We start from the raw sequence: 11,819 nt of genomic DNA, 5'->3' as shown, positions 1-11,819 counted from the left end.
TTGCTATCAGACTGTCTCTTTGTAAACAGAAATTGATCCTGCGCCATCTGAGCACAGCACACAACACAGGGTTCAGTGGAAATCTAGGCATTAGCTTTTGAGTGCGGCTTCTTCTGCCAAAGTTGTTGAGATTAGCCTGGGAAACATCAACCTGATAAAAAGAGATAAGTGTCAGGGTCCTGTCCACGGCAGAAGTTTTGGAAGATCTGGCATTTCTGCCAATACTCTACATGGCCGCAAAAGGATACATCAGCCTCAGTCTGGTGCCAGATGGCCTTTATAAGGAGGCTCATCTCTTCCTCTGGTTGTTGGATGATCTCTAGCTCCTCGTGTCTTGTTCCTGTTTCCTGTGATTCTGACTTGTGATTTCCTGTTACTCTCCTGGACCTGTCTACTCTGATTTACCCCTTATCTGACCTCGGCTTGACTTACGGATACTCTCTCCCGTTCCTCTGTGAATGACCTTGGCTATCCCATCTGACTACTTCCGCTCTGATTCCCACCTGGTACCTGACCTTGGCTTGAACCGACTACCCAGTAAACATCTAAATCCCGGAAGGGCTTGCATACCACGCACAGGCGCCTCCTGTCTGCAGACCTATCTCCGTGCACCAGCTGTGCTTCTGAGTGGACCACCAACCAGCACTCCTACAGGCGACCTGTGCAACCTTGGGCCTGACTCCCGCTGTCCCACTCTCAGGGGAGTCTGGAACTTAGCCACATGGGAAGCCCTCTCTCCATTGGCCTCCATCACCAGGTACGTGATAATAAGAAACATACAACCCCATCTGAGGTCTAGAAATATATGCATGAAATATTCGAAGACGCATACCAGCCTGTTTGTTGTAAGAATGGAATAGTGTGAGACCAGAAGGGAGAGTCTTTCCCAGTACGGGATGGGGCCTGCCCTCTAATAGGCCCAGGGTGTGGTACAGAGGGCATTTATGGTCAGGCACTGGGGCAGTGATGTGTGACGTTCTTCAAAATTCTTTAAAAAAAGGTCAGGAGAGCTGTTGGTTGTGTGCTATTGGTTTATGGTGTATTAGTAAGGCCAAGCTCCTTGTGTTTGTGCTGGACCTTCCCCTATATACACATCATTAGAACGCATAAGTCAGGGATCTGAACTAGTGAAATCATCCATTTTTGTATCATAATTGTGGCTGGTATGCTCATACGGTAGCTAAAAATTGGAGGTAAAGAAATGGGGAAAGGGTTTCAAATGGACTTTAAAGGCACAAACTCCAAACACATATTAGTAAAATCATTTGTACTTTATTTTGACAATAAGTCATGAAAAAACATCTCGCAGTTTAAAAGATCATAGTTACACTATCCTACAGACAATGACAAGACATTGACAAGACAATGTCCTACAGCCCACCATGTACAAGGAGTGCATTAATGATAAAGGATGTAAAGACCACCAAACAGATCCTATAAAGGGGGGGTTGAGAGACATTAAGTCATTAAGGAAAATGACCCAACATGTTTCGTGACAATGATCGCTTCTTCAGGGGCTTAGTAGTAAAATATATTATATCAATATGCACCATGCAGCAACAACACCCTCCATGTACTGGGAGTGGGCCCCCTCTGTATTTCCACAAGACAAGGGGCCGATCAGAAGGCCAGATATGGGGGTGCACAAATTTTGGCTGTCAGTCCAAAACCTCAATGGTCGACTGTGAGAAGATGATTCCTAATTGCAATAGTGCGACAAGATAATACACCTGGGCCAGCCCGTCAAACACTTAAAGGGTACCAAAAAGTAGGCCCAGCCTTTCCATGGAAGGCAGGTCAATAAAATAAATATTTATATTGGTGCTTGGTTGATGGAACCAACGTACTTGTCCAGCAAAAAAACGGCCACGACCGCAAGAACATGGAAAAAATGTATTGCGCCACAAGGCTCATAGATCAAATAACCTGCAGGGCTTGACATCCCTAAAAGAATGCGCCCCATATCTGGCCTTCTGATCGGCCCCTTGCCTTGTGGAAATACAGAGGAGGCTTACTCCCAGTACATGGAGGGTGTTGTTGCTGCATGGTGCATATTGATATCATATAGGGCAGCACAGTGGCTAAATGATTAGCACTTCCGCCTGGCAGCACTAGGGTCGTGGGTTCAAATCCCAACCACGGCACCACCTGCCTGGAGTTTGCATGTTCTCCCTGTGCCTGCGTGGGTTTCCTCCGGGTACTCTGGTTTCCTTCCACACTCCAAAGACATGCTGGTAGGTTAATTGGCTCCTGTCTAAATTGTCCCTAGTATGTGTATGTGTGAATGTGAGTTAGGGACCTTAGATTGTACGCCCCTTGAGGGTTAGGGACTGATGTGAATGTACAATATATATGTAAAGTGCTGCGTAAATTGATGGCGCTATATAAGTACCTGAAATAAATAATAATAAATAAATATAGTTTACTACTAAGCCCCTGAAGAAGCGATCATTGCCACAAAACATGTTGGGCCGTTTTCCTGCGACTAATGCAGGCCATAGACAGGTCGAAAACTGGCTGTTTTTAAAAAAAAAATAAAGATACAAATAGATACATTGTTGCAACCAGAAGACTTTTCATATAAAATATAATAGCGGACTGGAATTATTATTCTTTTTCTTCTTCTTTTTCTTCTTCTTGCAGGTCCTGGCTCATGTGCAGATTTTTTATCAGTAAAACGATTGGCCGATTTGCCCATCATTGCCGGGAAAATTGGCCGATCAGCAAAATCGGGTGATTTTTTTTTTCCAACTTTACCGAAAAACAGCCGACCAATTAACCCACTAACGGTGCGAAAATCAACGTGGTTTTTTTTTCCGGCCGCAAAATCGGCCGATTTTTAACCCGTCTATGGCCTGCATTAATGTCTCTCAACCCCCCCTTTTATAAGATCAATTTGGTGGTCTTTACATCCTTTATCATTAATGTACTCCTTGTACACGGTGGGCTGTAGGACATTGTCTGCGGGGAAAGTGTAACTATGATCTTTTAAACTGCGAGATGTTTTTTCCTGACTTATTGTCATAAAAAAGTACAAATGATTTTACTAATATGTGTTTGGAGATTCTGTGCCTTTAAAGTCCATTTGCAACCCTTTCCCCGTTTCCTTCCCTTCAATTTTTGAATAATATAATTAGGACGTGGCACCAAATATTACTCATTCTTTTGGAAGTGATCTGGCACCCGGATACACTCCACTTCTCTCTTTTGCTCATACGGTAGCCGGTGCACACATGTATGGTTGGTCACCAGCCAGTGTTTGTAGGCCCCAGTATTTACATTAAAATCAAAATCTTATTTTTTTTAACCGGTTCCCCGCCACCCTATAGCAGAACTACTGCTACAGGGTGGCAGGGCTGCACAAAATTACGTATATATACGTGATTTTGCATTTCAGGGTAGGGGGGTGCGCATGCGCCACCCTACCTGCACCACCGCTGGCCGCTACAGATGTTGATCGCCGGGTCCTGGACAAAGATTCCCCGCCGGCACCCAGCGAATGCTGAGGAACAGTGAATGGGGAGTGGTCTGTATGTAAACAACACAGATCCAGGGGCGGACTGACCATTTGGAAACTCGGGCACCATTTGGAAACTCGGGGTCAGTAGGGGGCCCCATGAGATACACCTGGTACCTTTTTCATAGGCTTTTTTGAGTTTGGGAAAAACACAGGGGCCCCATGATCCCCTATTGCCCGGGGGCCCCATGAGTTTTCAGTCCGCCCCTGCACAGATCTCTCCCCTGTCTGCACGAACAGGCTGCTTTGTGTTGCTCTGTACAACAGCATGTCTTCCTAGTAAAACAGCACACAGTTAACCCTTTGATTGCCCCAGATGTTAACCCCTTCCTGCCCGTTGTCATTAGAACAGTGTCATTGGGATGTCAGTGGCAGTTAGTTCCCACCCAGTGTCAGAATGCCTGCCGCAGTCCCACAGTTCCAGTGTATATATATATATATATATATATATATATATATATCGCCATTTGTAGGCGCTATAACTTTCACGTAAACCAATTAGTTTACACGTATTGGGATTTTTTTTTTTTAGCAAAGACATGGAGCAGAATATATTTTGGCCTAAATTTATGATGAAATTCGTTTTTTTTTATTTTTTTACTGGAAATGTTTTATACCAAAAAGTCAAAAATATACTTTTTTTTCAAAATGTTCTTTTTTTTGTTTAAAGCGCACAAAATTAAAAAACACACAGGCGATCAAATACCACCAAAAGAAAGCTCTATTTGTGGGGGAAAGTTAAATAAATTTAATTTGGGTGCAGCTTTGCGTGACCGCGCAATTGTCAGTTAAAGTAACGCAGCGCCGTATTGCAAATAATGGGCTGGTCAGGAAGGGGAGAAATCCTCTGGAGGGCAAGGGGTTAATTAGCAGTGAAGATGCATATCTCAAACCTGTTTAAACCCATTTTTTATTTACCATGACAGCCAATAGAGCCGTACCCACCCATGCCCCCAAAACCAACCACTTGCCCTCCAGAGGATTTCCCCCCCTTCCTGACTAGGCCATTTTTTGCTTTACGGCTCTGTTACTTTACCTGACAATTGCGCAGTCATGCAATACTGCACCCAAATAAATGTACGTCCTTTTTTTTCTCAGGAATTGAACTTTCTTTTGGTGGTATTTGAATGCCTGTGCGTTTTTTTTTATTTTTTGCTCCATAAAAAAAAAGACCGGCAATTCTGAGAAAAAAAACTATTTTTGACTTTTTGCTATTAAACTTGTCCAGTAAAAAAAAAAATTAAAAATGCGGCGGGCATTCTGACACTGGGGTGAACTGACTTTGTGTCACTGACATCCCCAGTGACAGCAATACAGTGATCAGTGCTAACAAAAAGCACTGACACTGTACTAATGGCACTGGGCAGGAAGAGGTTAACATCTGGGCCGATCAAAGGGTTAACTGTGTGTGTTTTACAATGTGTGCTGTGTCTGTGTGCTGCCCCAGTGACACCAATACAGTGATCAGTGCTGACAAAAAGCACTGACATTGTACTAATGGCACTGGGATGGAAGGGGTTAACATCTGGGGCAATCAAAGGGTAAACTGTGTGTGTTTTACAATGTGTGCTGTGTCTGTGTGCTTCACTGTAAGCACACTGCTTTGCATGGCTGTGCTGTGCACAGCCATGCAAAGCAGTGTGCATGAGCTGACAGGGCACCGGGCACTGGCGAGTAATCACTGGCCAGGACCCAGTGATTGACAGCCGCAGCCACAATTGGTGGCACAGGTAGGGCACACACGCGCCTCACGTGTTTCCCTAACCTGGAAATGCAGAATCACGTATATATATATGATTTTGTGCAGCTGTACCACCCTGTAGCAGTATTTCTGCTATAGGGCGGAGGAGAAGCGGTTAACAAACCAAACCTGGCTTTTTTAAACCAACACAAAGGGTAAGACAAAAACATTAATCTGCACATATAGATTCTTTTAGAATAGCTTTTTATTTCCACAGATATTCAATTGCAAAGAAGTTCGGATTCCCAAACCCATTTTAAATCAATCGGATCCAAATCTGCCAAATTAAAAATGCCCAAGGGGGTGTAAAAAAAAAATAGCATGGGGGGATAGGCACCACCCTGGGGAACATGTACCAATAAAAAAAAAAGCTGTTCTATACAGGAGGGATAGAAATACCACTTCTATATATTATGTACAACTCCTCATAGAAAGGAGTTAAGAATCTGCTAGAAAGTTTTATTAAATCCCTGCAATGTACACCGATCACCCAAAAGGGATTGTTTTATTCTCAACAATGGAGTTACTCTTTAAGTAAAGCCGACCAGTCAATACTTTGATTATCCAATCATTAGTTGGGTCAAACTGACGTTTGTTTTCAACTGGCAAGAAAATTCGAAGGAGCAGGATTGAAAATTGTCCTCAATGGAATGAATTTCCGGGAGCGTATGTAGTAAATGCCATTCATATCAAAATCAAATGTGAAATGGACACCTTTCAGCTTCCTTCGTGGATGCTCTGTACATACTTACATTTGAAGCATGCGGTGCAGGCGCAGTTCCCGGGGGCAGTAACAGTAGTGCCTCATAAAGCAGAAAGATTTCTTACTAAGCGTAATGCGAGTAAGATTCTCTCCTCAATCCATCTTCGCATTACCTTGCCGATTCAGGGGTAGAACATCGCCTACTACACACCTGGCAAGCTAACATCCTTTCTATAACAGAAGATGATTGGAATGAAGGGATTCAACATTCTGAGCAGCACAATGGCTAAGTGGTTAGCACTTCCACCTGGCAGTACTAGGGTTGTTGGTTTGAATCCCAACCATGGCACCACCTGCATGGAGTTTGCATGTTCTCCCTGTGCCTGAATGGGTTTCCTCTGGGTACTCTGCTTTCCTCCCACACTCCAAAGACATGCTGGTAGGTGAATTGGTTCCGTATCTAAATTGTCCCTAGTATGTGTATGTATGAATGAGAGTTAGGGACCTTAGATTGTACACCCCTTGAGGGTTAGGGACTGATGTGAATGTACAATACAGTTGTGACCAAAATTATTCAACCCCCAATGCTGTAAAGGGGTTTAGGGACTATAGTGTACATTTGGAATTGTATTCAGAATCAAATCCTACAAGGACGTTGTAACTACCCAAATGCAACTAAAATGACATCAATTGTTTATGTAATACAGTAGTAAATGGTTCTTATGTGGTTTCTTCATTGCCACAATTATTCAACCCCTTAAAGACTACCACTCTGAAGAACAGAGGTTCATACAGGTGCTTTCCATCAGGTATTGAAAACACCTGTGGATGTCACCGAGCAGCAATCAAGCATAATAAGCACCAATTAGGCAGCTTTAAAATGACTGTGATACTCAGCTCCTTCTAGACATTTACTGGTGTGGTTACAAACATGGTGAAGGCAAGAGAATGGTCCAGGAAGACAAGAGAAGAGGTGATTTCTCTTCACAGGAAGGGCAATGGCTATAAGAAGATTGCAAAGATGTTAAACATACCAAGAGACACCTTAGGAAGCATCATTCGCAAATTCAAGGCAAAGGGCACTGTTGAAACGCTACCTGGTCGTGGCAGAAAGAAGATGCTGACTTCGACTGCTGTGCGCTACCTGAAGCGTAGAGTGGAGAGAAGTCCCCGTGTGACTGCTGAGGAACTGAGAAAAGATTTGTCAGATGTGGGTACAGAAGTTTCAGCCCAGACAATAAGACGCACACTGCGTAATGAAGGCCTCCGTGCCAGAACTCCCAGGCGTACCCCCTTGCTGTCTCCAAAGAATAAGAAGAGTCGACTGCAGTATGCCAAAAGCCATGTGGACAAACCACAAAAGTTGTGGGATAGTGTTCTGTGGACTGATGAAACAAAATTAGAACTGTTTGGGCCCATGGATCAACGCTATGTTTGGAGGAGGAAGAACAAGGCCTATGATGAAAAGAACACCTTGCCTACTGTGAAGCATGGTGGAGGGTCAATCATGCTTTGGGGCTGTTTTGCTTCTGCAGGTACAGGGAAGCTTCAGCGTGTGCAAGGTACCATGAATTCTCTTCAGTACCAGGAGATATTGGATGGAAACGTGATGCAGTCCGTCACACACCTGAGGCTTGGGAGACGTTGGACCTTTCAACAGGACAATGATCCCAAGCATACCTCCAAGTCCACTAGAGCATGGTTGCAGAGGAAAGGCTGGAACATTTTGGAGTGGCCATCGCAGTCACCAGACTTAAATCCGATTGAGAACCTCTGGTGGGACTTAAAGAAAGCAGTTGCAGTGCGCAAGCCTAAGAATGTGACTGAACTGGAGGCCTTTGCCCATGAAGAATGGGCGAAGATACCCGTAGATCGCTGCAAGACACTTGTGTCAAGCTATGCTTCACGTTTAAAAGCTGTTATAACTGTAAAAGGATGCTGTACTAAGTACTAAGATTGAATGTCACTTGGGGGTTGAATAAAACTGATAATGCTGTGAGCACAGAAAAGACATTTGTGGTTATTTCATTATAACTGTTATGTTATATTTGTCTGACCTACAAGTGCCTCTTTAATGTAAATGTAAGCAAGATGACTGAATGATCAAAAGCAATGTCAAACTGGCCAAAACACTCAATTTCAGTGGGGGTTGAATAATTTTGGTCACAACTGTATATATGTAAAGTGCTGCGTAAATTGATGGCGCTATATAAGTACCTGAAATAAATGTGACCTTGGTTATTTCAGCCAGAGATATCCATTCGGCTAAAATTCCTTCATAGGGCTTACTGTACCCCTCAGCATCTATCCTACACAATCCATACTGCCGTGCAATCGGACAGATGGGACATTTTTTCATGTAGTCTGGAAATGTCCCCTTATCCAAAGTTTTTGGCAAGACGTTGGTAAGGGATGATGATGCAGTAGGTGATCTGGCTGTGGAGCGGCTGGATCCCAAGATCCTTTTTTTTTTAGGCATTTGTGACTCAGTGGCTCATTCTACCCATAAAAACCTTATTGTACTTTATACTAGTTTTTATGCTAGGAAGGCTATCCTTCAGAACTGGAAACTTTCGGTACCCCCTCCCACCATTACATAGTGGCGCTCACTGGCTGACTCTGTGCCACCCCTGTACAAACTAACTTATATGGGACGCAAGTGCCCCAAAATGTTTGGCAAAGTCTGGGATGCTTGGGAAGAGGCCAGAGCCTTGAATATCTGAAAGTCTCCTCTCAGATGCTGTTTTGAATGTTTTGCCATGGTAGCTGATAAGTTGTATCCCACCACTACACTGCTCTCTCCTGGTACTGTGCAACTGGGTATTTTCCCCAAAATATCTCCCCTGTTGGGGATCCCCTTCCACTTGTCACCTGAGGTGTTCTTCCTCCCAGTCTTTGTCCCCTCTTCTCTCCGCTCCTCCCATTCCTCCCTCCCTTTCTTCTTCTTTCTTTACCTACTATCCTTCACCTTTCTCATCTTGTGCCTCAGTACTCCCTCGTAGGGGACCTCTCCTGCTCCCCTGAAGAGGAAGCTCACCTTACTTATTGCCTTCTTAACTCCTGCATGGGAATGACCCTTAAAGGTTCTGGTGTTTTTCTATTTTTCTGAACAGTCTTAAATGTCATTGAGTCGGATTCCCTGCATTACGGATTGTATATTAGATATCCATGTACCCTTGAATTTCTTCGTTTTTTGACTATGCTTGTCTGAGTGTTATGTGCTTCACGGTTTCTAGTACTGTGTACAGTTGTGTTCAAAATAATAGCAGTCAGACATCACTAACCGGATCAATCACTGTTTTTGGTAGAAATGATATTTCTACATGGCAAATAATTTACTAGCTGGTGTAGTAGAGTAATAGAAATCCAACAGACCCAACACTCATGACATGCATGCTGCTGATTCTGTGTAATTGAATCACTCATTGAAAGGGGCGTGTTCAAAATAATAGCAGTGTGGAGTTCTATTAGTGAGGTCATTCATTCTTTGAAAAACAGGTGGCAATTATTGCCCTTATTTAAGGAAGGAAGGCAGCAAATGTTGTACATGCTGGTTACAGTGCATTTCTCTCTGAAATTCTGAGGAAAATGGGTCGTTCCAGACATTGTTCAGAAAAACAGTGTACCTTGATTAAAAAGTTGATTGGAGAGGGGAAAACATATAAAGAAGTGCAGAAAATGATAGGCTGCTCAACTAAAATGATCGCAAATGCTTTAAAATGGCAACCAAAACCTGAAAGACGTGGAAGAAAGCGAAAAACTACCATTGGAACGGATAGAAGAATAGCCAAAATGGCGCGGACTCAGCCAACAATCAGCTCCAGGAAGATCAAAGAAAGTGTAAAGTTCCCTGTGAGGACTGTTACAATTAGAAGACGCCTATGTGAAGCCAAGCTATCTGCAAGAAGTCCCCGCAAAGTCCCACTGTTGAAAAAAAGGCGTGTGCTGAAGAGGTTACAATCTGCCAAAGAGCACATTGACTGGCCTAAAGAGAAATGACGCAACATTTTGTGGACTGATGAAAGTAAGATTGTTCTTTTTGGGTCTAGTGGCCGGAGACAGTTTGTCAGACGACCCCCAAACACTGAATTCAAGCCACAGTACACTGTGAAGACAGTGAAGCATGGTGGTGCAAGCATCATGATATGGGGATGTTTCTCATACTACGGTGTTGGGCCTATTTATCGCATACCAGGGATCATGGATCAGTGAATACATCAGAATACTTGAAGAGGTCATGCTGCCTTATGCTGAAGAGGAAATGCCCTTGAAATGGGTGTTCCAACAAGACAACGACCCCAAACACACCAGTAAACGTGCAACATCTTGGTTCCAGACCAACAAGATGGACGTTATGGAGTGGCCAGCCCAACCCCCGGATCTTAATCCAATAGAAAACTTGTGGGGTGACATCAAAAATGCCGTTTCTGAGGCAAAACCAAGAAATAGAGAAGAACCATGGAATGTAGTCCAATCATCCTGGGCTGGAATACCTGATCACAGGGGCCAGAAGTTGGGTGACTCCATGCAACACAGATGTACAGCAGTTCTCAGAAACAGTGCGACTACAACCAAATATTCATGAAGTCATTCAAAGGAAAGCAAAATCTTCAAACATTTTTCAGTTTATATAGTGAATGTTTGAGTTTGTAAAGAAGAATACAAACACTGCGATTTTTTGAACAGTCTAATATTCACTTTTCCTCAATGTTTTTAGAGGAACAACACAAATTTGATGTATTTTTCTTCATGTTTTGATTTGGAATAGAATGTGTCGTGTTCCCAATGCATTTGTGTGGATGGAAATAAAAGCTATTAGAAGGATTTTGAGCTTTATTCACTTTTTTCAACACACTGCTATTATTTTGAACACAACTGTACCTACATGCTTTTCGTTGATGAATAAAGATTTTCTAGTAAAAAAAAAAAACATTTTGAAGTAATTTCAAACCATATTCATCAAGTCATGCGATTTCGAATTTGCATACAAATGTTCATATGAATGTTCATTCAGAATTCCACTAGTCTAGAATAACCACCAGTGGCCAGTAGAGATGTGTATGATGAAAAAATGAGTTTAGCTTTAGATTCATTCATTAAGTAAATCATTTTGTTTCATCATATTCGTTATGTTAGAGTGATTTATTTTCAGAATTCGTTTTGTATATTCGGATTCATATATTTGTTGTTCCGAATCAATTCATATTTTCGGACTTTGGCTTTATTCGTTTTAACATGTTAATTCATTATTTCAGGAGACTACTTATACACTCTGAGTCATCCCATCCCTGCAAGTCCAACCCACAAAGAGAAATAAAAGGAGCTGATTGGTATTGACTAGAGTCACGTGAAAGAATGAATGAAAAAAAATTAATTTTGGATTAATTCGTTATGCTATGAATTGGAGATTCTGCTGGATCAAACACAATAAGTAGGAATTATCTTATTTCACTTTTATACTTTACTGTATTTACTGCCACAAGTTTCCATTTCACATGTGGTGCATTTTTTATAATAATGAAAATTGGTAATACAAAATAAAAAGGAAATGGATCCAACAGAACGAATAGAACAAAATTAATTTAGGATTTATTCATTATGTTATGGTTCAGAGATTCTGATGGATCCACCTCCATCCAACCCAAACACATTAAGTAAGAATCGTCATCTTATTTCATAGTTACATAGTTAGTCTGGCTGAAAAAAGACAAAAGTCCATGCAATTCAACCATTAAAAAAAAAAAAGTTATAATGCTACACCCAGAGTTGATCCAGAAGAAGGCAAAAAAAAACAGCAAAGCATGATCCAATTTGTTTCTCCAATTTTTGCAATATGTTTCCATTTTGTTACATTATTT

This window comes from Staurois parvus, unplaced genomic scaffold, assembly GCF_062004578.1.
Source record: "Staurois parvus isolate SC_StPar_1 unplaced genomic scaffold, SC_StPar_1.0 ptg001325l, whole genome shotgun sequence".
Taxonomy (NCBI): domain Eukaryota; kingdom Metazoa; phylum Chordata; class Amphibia; order Anura; family Ranidae; genus Staurois; species Staurois parvus.
This window is presented reverse-complemented; position numbering follows the sequence as displayed.